We start from the raw sequence: 7,500 nt of genomic DNA on the forward strand, positions 1-7,500 counted from the left end.
AGAACGCACTGAACATATACAGAGCTGACCATGGGGCCTTACGGCTACGCGGAATAGAGCAGTATGTGTTATTTATTAAGCTACTTATTAGTTTTTCCCAGTGTTTATGAGAAGTGACAGGCTACCGTTTTTATCAGCAAAAGCAGATGTTAGTCTTACTAATGTTCATAGGTCACTAATGGCCTTACACACCAACACATGCCCCAATTGTTGTTTTCTTTCTTTTAATGTATGGCTATTGTCTGCAAATTCAGCAGGTATCAAACATACACTCATGACACATTTAAGACATTACAATATATTTATTACACAAAACAGAAATAAAACATTACATTTGCAATATGACAATTGCACTTTGTGCACTTTGCACTTTTGACAGAACTGACAGATTATGTAACCTGCTAACTACTGCAATGTTTTTTTTTTATTTATTTTTTTTAGTCGTTACAGATAGCTTGCCTACAGGAGTTTTGTCAGTTGGTGTTGGGGATTCCTTGGATGCAGAATAAGGGTCGTCATCCCGTCATGTGTGGTCCTGCGTGTTCGTCGGGAGTTTCCTGACAGCCAAGGACAATATGTGGGCTTCAAACTGCCTCCCCTGGATTGAAGCGAGACACATAGTTGGCGATCACCTCCTCCTTCTCTGGGTGCTCAAACTCTGAGGACAGGTCCGGAGAAATGTTTATTTTCAGGAGTTCCTCCCTGTATGCTTCTTGGTCCACAAAGACCTCGCCCATGATGAAGCCCATCAAGTCTTCCACATACCCTGTGCAATATTTCACACTTCGTAACTATGTACATAGTTTGTAAAGTATTTCATTGTACATTTATTTATTGTTTTGTTCATTGTAAAGACACCATAGTGCAATAGCAGGCAAAATGAACAGATATTTTATTGTTGATAAATAAAGAATTATGTAACTTACGGAATGTTGTCTCGGTTTTGATGGGTTTCACCCTGCACTCTCCCTTCCTGTACTTTGGGAAATGCATCCTGTAGAGAGGGTCCCCAGAGGATAAGGTGGCCTGGTCTCATGCAGCATCCTCATTGTAATGCAGAGCAGCCAGGTAGAGTCTTGCGCAGTAAAGAGAAAACCAAACATGAAAATAATGCCATGCACATAATATGCACATTTACTTTGAGCTAAAAACTGAGGCTATAACTTCTTGCACTGTCAGTACTTTCTCTCTATTTACAACAGCAAACATTAGCCTAGACTAAGAGCTTACTGGCCACCTTCATTGTAGATAACATGACCATATCTAACTCCTCATCAGTAAGGACAAAACGACTTCAAATTGTGACAAACCCTTGCAGCTTAAACGAAATAGAGCTATAGGGGAAATGTGCAAACACTGGATAATGTTATAAAGTGAGGCTACAAGCTAACATAAGCTTATACTAAGGTCTTTTAGCTGTTGGTCGCCTCAATTGTAGATAACACGACAATATTTAATGGAGGTCTAGCGTCTAGACAACATTTTAACAATCATTACTTTCAGATATTATTGACTGGGATTGTCAAATATGACTCGATCGGCTGTGTGCTGCATTTGCAATTTGGAATGGAGAACATGCTCACTCCAAGCAGATGCAGGGCTAACGTTAGCCGTAATGTTTGCGTTAGCTTGTGCTAAATGACACGAACAACCTAACTTTAGTTCATGCATAACTGCGATAGAAACACAAAAGTCATTATTTGAAAGTACTTACATGTTTCTTATCTTGTGACTTGCCACGGACAGTAGGTACAGATCCCTCTGTCAAACGAAGTTTGATGGCTAATCCCTCAGTGTACTGTCCTAGGTTTTCAAAGCAGTCTGTCTTGAAGTGGTTCGCACACACAAGATTTTTGCTGACTGTTGCTGGAACATGGCCATCGAAAATGAAATGGAGCCACTCGGTTCTTCTGTTCTCTTAGGCTGGGAGAAAGTGCAAGGATTTGTGTTGTTCTGTGCAGCTAACAACACAACACTTCATGTGTGACTTGCTCTTGCTTGTAGCCATTGTGCTCATAGACAGTAAAAGAAATGCTCGGTGTCCGTGCTTGTTAAACCAGCAAACTAATGGCGGATCTTCAACTAATCCAGTGGGTGGGGCTATGTGTGGGTTGAGAGGTGAGGGGTGGCGCCAGGGTGGTTCTATGCAAATTTACTTATTTTGACGTCAGTATAAGGGAGCCATTCAAATGATTCCTATGATTCCTGACACCAAAATCGTTCAACTGACTCACAGAAAACGGATGGATTTTTTTTCGCGCTTGGAGTGTTATTAGGAGCTGTAGAGACCCAAATGGAGGTACAAAAGGATGCAAAAAGTGAAATTTGCATAATATGTCCCCTTTAATTTGACCAGTGATGACTTCATTTGACCTGATGACTTCATTTGACCAGTCATTACTTCATTTGACCTGATGACTTCATTTGACCAGTGGCCATCTTAAGCATTGTGGACTAGGCTTGGAAAAGCCAGCGTATCTCGCTCATTTGGAATGCTCCCAATCGTCACAGGGTCAGGGAGTCGTATCAGAGCTGCTGTGAAGTCCGTTTGAGTCCGTCCACCTCTCAGCCTGCTGTCCCATCAGGCATGTGCTACAGCACGCTACAGCAGGGTGCTACAGCAGGGTGCTACAGGGTACAGCAGGGTACAGCAGGATGCTACAGCAGGGTACAGCAGGGTGCTACAGCAGGGATTCCTGGTTCGACAGCAGCTTGCTGGATCTCAACATCGCCAAGACCAAGGAGATGTGGCTAGGAAGCAGCAGGAGAGGAGGTAATAAAGACTCTGTGCCCACCTTCAAGCCAATCAGCATGAAGGGTCAGGAAGTGGAGCTGGTCACTCAATTCAAATATCTCGGAACAATAATAGATCACCAGTTACAATTTCAAAACCATGTGGACTACATATTCAAAAAAGGGAGACAGCGCCTGGCCCTTCTGAGGAAACTCAGGAGCCTCAACACCAGCCAGCGCACAATGACCATGGTCTACAAATCACTGACCGAGAGTGTGCTGACGTTCAACATCGTGTCATGGGCACCTTTCGGTCAAACAAAAGAACACACTGGCACAAATAGTCAACCAGGGCGGAAAGATCATTGGACATAAACAACATCAACTCTCACACCTGTATTCACAGATTTTATTAAAAAAGGCATTACAGGTTTATCAAGATCCAACTCATCCCCTCCACTGTGCTTTCCAGCTGCTGCCATCAGGACGGAGACTTGCAGTCCCAATGGCAAGGAAGAATGCTTACAAGTGGTCATTCATTCCATCAGCCGTGACCATCCTTAACAAAGAACTGCCCATAGTCAGATAAATGTATATGCGGTTAGGCACTTTATGTATTTTACTCATTATTATTTATATCTTTTAACTCTTCTCTGGAGCAAACTGGACTGATTTCATAGTTTTTACCTATATATTATGTTTATCTATTTATTGTGCATAGTGTTGTCTGTGATGTGTGTGTGTGTGTGCTTCTTGTATGTCTTTATGCCACTGTCAAAGACAATTTTCCATTTTATGTAAGTTTTATGGACATTAAAGAAGTCTAAGTCTAAGTCTAGTTTTGTCACAGTGAACACTATCACATACTCTATGGTACCTAATAGTTTTGTCGCAGTGAACACATACTCTATGGTACCCAATAGTTTTGTCATAGTGAACACATACTCTATGGTACCCAATAGTTTTGTCATAGTGAACACTATCACATACTCTATGGTACCCAATAGTTTTGTCATAGTAAACACTATCACATACTCTACGGCAGTTCAGAAGCACTGCTCTACGGTACCCAATAGCGGCAATAGGGGTGTACTTTTCTGTTTTGAGTGGGCTATGGGGAGAAGAAGCACACTAACACACTAAGGTGGTGCAGGTCTGTTTTGAGTGTGCTATCACACTAAGGTGGGCCAGGTCACCGTGTGAAAGATTCACCCTGATGATTGCACATTACCCATCACCTCACTCATTGTAGACAAAGGGTGCTGCTGGACACCTGAACGTAGGCAGAAATAAATGCTCTTTTGCCTGTGTGTGTGTGTGTGTGTGTGTGTGTGTGTGTGTGAAATCTTACCAGGCCTCTGTGTGTGTGTGCCGTGTGTGTGAAATCTCACCAGGCGTCTGTGTGTGTGTGTGTGTGTGTGTGTGAGATCTCACCAGGCGTCTGTGTGTGTGTGTGTGTGTGAGAGATCTCACCAGGCATCTCTGTGTGTGTGTGTGTGTGTGTGAGATCTCACCAGGCACCTGTGTGTGTGTGCCGTGTGTGTGTGTGTGAGTGTGTGTGTGTGTGAGATCCCACCAGGCACCTGTGTGTGAGTGTGTGTGTGTGAGATCTCACCAGGCGTCTGTGTGTGTGTGTGTGTGTGTGTGTGAGTGTGTGTGTGAGATCTCACCAGGCGTTTGTGTGTGTGTGTGTGTGTGTGTGTGTGTGAGTGTGTGTGTGAGATCCCACCAGGCACCTGTGTGTGAGTGTGTGTGTGTGAGATCTCACCAGGCGTCTGTGTGTGTGTGTGTGAGTGTGTGTGTGTGTGTGTGTGTGTGTGTGTGTGTGTGTGTGTGTGTGAGTGTGTGTGTGAGATCTCACCAGGCGTCTGTGTGAGGGCTGCAGGGCTGGTGCAGAGCAGTGGTGGCATGCGTTGCGCTGCGTTGCGTTGCGTTGCATTGCGTTGCGTTGCGCTGCGCTGCGTTGCGTTGCGTTGCGCTGCGTTGTGTTGCGTTGCCCAGAGAGGATTTACAGCAGGGGGCAGGCAGGCCAGGGCTGCAGGGAGCGTCCTGTTCCGAGGTGGCTGTCCAGGAGATGTTCCTGACACCGATCCCGCCGCGATCCCACTGCCAGCCTGACTGACAGGGACAGGTGTGTGTGTGTGTGTGGCCCCCGGGGTGCTGCGTGCGCGATCCCAGGAGGTGTAAGCACCATCCCCGGCTCGTCACCACTGCGGAGCGCTGACCTCTGTCCTGGACTCACTCATGAGGTCAATAGGGTATAGATGACACGTAGTGGAGGACTACGCCTATGGATGCTGACTCAGACGGTCCTGAGGATCAACACTGTAATGTTATTATTTGTTAAAGCTGTCATTGTGGTGGATTGAAGTTGTTTTATGGGCTGCACATAGTGCCAGATAAGAACATGCCGCGTGTTGCTTCACTGCCGTATTAATTGCTGATTGAAGGCCAGTGTGGTCGGGTGTTTTGCGCAAGATGATGGTTTAGGCAGATGGCCCTCAGTCCCAGCTCTTGAGTCATGTTACTGAGTTCCCGTTTTTTCGTGGAGCACATGTAGAAAAACGATGAAAGATATCCACTGCAGTTTCCATCTTCCACTTCCTTAAATACTTGTCGTCCCTCACCTGTGAGGGCCCTGTTTTAGCCGTGGTCCCAAATAAATTGGAGAACGGGAAAAGCTCAGTCATCACTGAGTGAAGTGCTATCACTTGTGTATGTGGGTTTGTTTTCGGGAAGCTGACTGCTTTGGTCACAGCCTCTCCCCCATCTCTGTAAGCAAGGTCACAGAGAGAGAGAGAGAGACAGAGAGACAGAGAGAGAGAGAGAGAGAGAGAGAGAGAGAGAGAGAGAGAGAGAGAGAGAGACAGAGAGAAACAGAGAAACAGAGAGAGAAACAGAGAGGGAGAAAGAGAGAGAGAGAGAGAAACAGAGAGAGAGAGAGAGACAGAGAGAAAGAGAGAAACAGAGAGAGAGAGAAACAGAGAGGGAGGGAGAAAGAGAGAGAGAGAGCGCTCTTTGTGGGCTTATCTTTGTGGAGGGTCGGTTGAGACCAAAGGGAGTGTGTGCCAGAGGAAGTGAGTAGTGACGGTCACTAGAGGCCCAGGGCAGCAGGGACAGCATGTCGTAAGACCCTGACACCAGCAGTCGTAGAAGTGAAACTGATCTGGGGCTTCGGATGAACCAACAGTCTTCCCAAACCGCGGCCCTGACGTGCTGAGCTCTTAGAGGTTTCCCATGTCTGCAGGGCTGTGCAAGTCTCTCTGTCGTTAGGAGGAGAGTAGCTGAAGACGCTGCCTGACCTGTTCTGGACCGTGATACTCTACAGTAGCGGCCTGTGGGAATGCTGCTAGCTGGGATGGCAACACAATTACAGTGACAGCGTTTGAAATGAATGGACGATGAGGACTCAGAGTTTTCTATGAATGGACACTGACTCAGAGCTCAGCATTTGAGTGTCAATGTGGATGTTTAACATGGACCATAAGGAATTTGCAGTGTGATAAAAGAAAAGGATTCATTGCTGATCAAGACGAGTCTTCACCTAATCTGCACAGGATACAGGCCTCCCACGTTCTTAAACAATAGAGATAATTGTGTGTGGGGGGGCAGCAGGGCACTGACTCATTGCTTCCGACCCTGGAGCCGTAAGAGCTCAGCACTCCGCCTAGCCGCTATTTGGTCTTCTTCAGCTCAAGCCATCAGCCCAGGACATGAGACTCCTCAGGTAGGATAGACGTGTAGTTTCAGTGCTTCACAGCCTTGTACATAAGACTCCTCAGGTAGGATAGACATGTGTACAGTAGTTTCAGTGCTTCACAGCCTTGTACATAAGACTCCTCAGGTAGGATAGACATGTGTACAGTAGTTTCAGTGCTTCACAGCCTTGTACATAAGACTCCTCAGGTAGGATAGACATGTGTACAGTAGTTTCAGTGCTTCACAGCCTTGGAAGTTTCAGTAAGTCTTCTTTGTGCCTTTGCCTATTTTAGAGGTGTGCATGACGTTTTAGATGTGCGTATGATGTTTTAGAAGTGCGTATGATGTTTTAGAGGTGTGTATGATGTTTTAGAAGTGCGTATGATGTTTTAGAGGTGTGTATGATGTTTTAGAGGTGTGTATGATGTACTATTTTAGAGGTGTGTATGATGTTTTAGAAGTGCGTATGATGTTTTAGAGGTGTGTATGATGTTTTAGAGGTGTGTATGATGTACTATTTTAGAGGTGTGTATGGTGTTTTAGAAGTGCGTATGATGTTTTAGAGGTGTGTATGATGTTTTAGAGGTTTGTATGATGTACTATTTTAGAGGTGTGTATGATGTTTTAGAGGTGCCTGTGATGTTTTAGAGGTGCGTATGATGTTTTAGATGTGTGTATGATGTTTTAGAGGTGCGTATGATGTTTTAGAGGTGTGTATGAGGTGTGTATGATGTTTTAGATGTGTGTATGATGTTTTAGATGTGTGTATGAGGTGCGTATGAGGTTTTAGATGTGTGTATGATGTTTTAGAGGTGTGTATGATGTTTTAGAGGTGTGTATGATCTTTTAGATGTGTGTATGAGGTGTGTATGATGTTTTAGAGGTGTGTATGATGTTTTAGAGGTGCGTATGATGTTTTAGAAGTACGTATGAGGTGCGTATGATGTTTTAGATGTGTGTATGATCTTTTAGATGTGTGTATGATGTTTTAGAGGTGTGTATGATGTTTTAGAGGTGCGTGTGATGTAATGTTCAATTTCTTTGTGTCTCTTTGTTATTACTTTACTT

The 7,500-nt window shown here is 44.9% G+C and overlaps 1 protein-coding gene and 1 long non-coding RNA gene across 5 annotated transcripts in view; one reads left to right on the plus strand and one right to left on the minus strand.

The window, feature by feature from the left end:
- The window catches only part of LOC121714218 (microphthalmia-associated transcription factor-like), a 41,620-nt gene that overhangs the window by 4,558 nt on the left and 29,562 nt on the right, over positions 1–7,500 (plus strand). Inside the window, exon 1 of one of the 4 annotated variants that reach the window (XM_042099490.1) lies at positions 6,518–6,693. The exons of the other annotated variants lie outside the window; for them this stretch is intronic. The gene's annotated coding sequence lies outside the window, so the exon portion shown is untranslated. Of the gene's footprint in view, positions 1–6,517; positions 6,694–7,500 lie in introns of those variants that run through there. 4 annotated transcript variants of the gene reach the window in all.
- LOC121714250 lies at positions 395–1,994 on the minus strand. The gene is made up of 3 exons (XR_006033059.1): positions 1,715–1,994; positions 927–1,075; positions 395–766 (listed from the first exon to the last, which is right to left on the minus strand). It is a non-coding gene; the product is annotated as an uncharacterized LOC121714250 (long non-coding RNA).

This window comes from Alosa sapidissima, chromosome 7 (assembly GCF_018492685.1).
Source record: "Alosa sapidissima isolate fAloSap1 chromosome 7, fAloSap1.pri, whole genome shotgun sequence".
Classification (NCBI taxonomy): domain Eukaryota; kingdom Metazoa; phylum Chordata; class Actinopteri; order Clupeiformes; family Clupeidae; genus Alosa; species Alosa sapidissima.